Here is a 1,740-nt window from a genome sequence, read left to right as displayed (position 1 = left end):
ACTGACATGGATCGTAGTGGATTAATGCGTTTAAACCATCGTTATCAATCCCCGAATGTCTTACTGAATATGGAGAATAACTAATGGCAAAACGATCCCCTTTAAAACAAGGAAACCATTTTTTGCCATGCTCTGTGCAGTGTCATTATCCCCACACACAGCGCAAATGTGTCTGACTGCCTCCGCCGGTGTCACTCCTCTTTTGACCTGAAACAGCGTAATACATAGGAACCGCTCCGATATCTGCACCTGGCTCTCAATTTTCTAGCGTCCAAAGCTCCTCTCACTATCTCCAAATGACAAAATGACAATATGTAAAATCGAACAGCAACAGTGAACTACGAATAAAAATTGACAATCGGTAAATAAACCCACAGCAACCGGGAGACTAACATAAAAGCAAAAGCGCTTTGAACTTGTGCACCAGCCTAATTTATTAGCAAACCACTGTCGCAGAACGCTGTACAAGTTGCAGGTTACCTACCTAACTGCTTCCAGTGGTAAAAAAAACGTGATTTTCAGCTTTTCGCGTAATTATGAGCGAATTTTAAAAAAAATTAATGTCATTATCTGATCATTAAGAGACATAATCTTACGTTAAAAGTTTTAAAACTAACACAAGTATTACAGTTAGAGACTGTGTAACTTGGCGCAAGATACTAAGTCCCATAGTGCTCAGAGCGATTTGAACCGTTTTTGAACATTAAATTGGGAATGTGGGTCTCACTGGGGGCGTGCAAGGGATAAGTCCCTGCAGTCACACTATGCTCTGTGCCCTCGGTGGTTCAAATGGTTCAAATGGCTCTGAGTTCTACGGGACTTAACATCTGAGGTCATCAGTCCCCTAGACTTAGAACTACTTAAACCTAACTAACCTAAAGACATCACACACATCCATGCCCGAGGCAGGATTCGAACCTGCGACCGTATCGGTCGCGCAGTTCCAGACTGAAGCGCCCTCGGTGGCTCAGATGGATAGAGCGTCTGCCATGCAAGCAGAAGATCCCGGGTTCGATTTCCGGTCGGGGCACACATTTTCAACTGTCCCCGTTGATGTATATCAATGCCTGTCGGCAGCGTGGGCTCTTGATTTAATCATCATCTCTTTCTAGAACGCTGCATGGTCACCGGTTGTACCTGTTCTTTCGGACATGTCTGAAAGAACAGATACCATCTTCATATAGTTAAGGCTAACCGGCAATTTACCTCCTTCCTCTGTGCGGATGCACACGTATTGCCGAAACTCCGTAACTGATGGGGCGCAAATACACCGACTACTTTCATTCAGTATTTGAGAATGAGAACACTTAGCGGAGTCCGACAAAATTTATCCATAATTTGAAGCCTTTATGAATTTTTTTTATCGCTGAATCCCTGTACAAAATAATGAAAGGAAAACAAGTATCGTTTACTACACATTCGCTGTTCCTGCAGTCAAATTTCAGTATCACGCGTTCGCATCACACACTGCAGACAGTATCTACGTATATCAATGAGTGTAACTGAAAAATTATATCACTTAAGGACATACAGCTTAGGATACATGACGTCAACAACACTGAGAAGCGTGCAAAGGTAGCCTTTGCTTCAAACAAAGTGCTATTTAGCTAGACTGTATTCATCCACTGTTCGATAATGAAATCACTTAAGCCCTACCATCAAACTGTAATCACTGTAATGATAATTTCAAACAGCATCCATTCTCGTTTACATGCTTAACATCAAATATTTAACACATTG

The 1,740-nt window shown here is 42.1% G+C and overlaps 1 non-coding gene across 1 annotated transcript; it reads left to right on the top strand.

Annotated features, from left to right (window-relative positions):
- The first annotated feature begins 955 nt into the window (after positions 1 to 955).
- On the top strand, positions 956 to 1,030 carry Trnaa-ugc. Its single transcript has one exon. It is a non-coding gene; the product is annotated as a tRNA-Ala (tRNA).
- The last annotated feature ends 710 nt before the right edge of the window (positions 1,031 to 1,740 follow it).

The sequence above is a fragment of the Schistocerca piceifrons genome, chromosome 6 (genome assembly GCF_021461385.2).
Source record: "Schistocerca piceifrons isolate TAMUIC-IGC-003096 chromosome 6, iqSchPice1.1, whole genome shotgun sequence".
NCBI classification, from domain to species: Eukaryota; Metazoa; Arthropoda; class Insecta; order Orthoptera; family Acrididae; genus Schistocerca; species Schistocerca piceifrons.
Note: the sequence above shows the minus strand (reverse complement) of the source record. Positions and strands in the feature narration are given on the sequence as shown.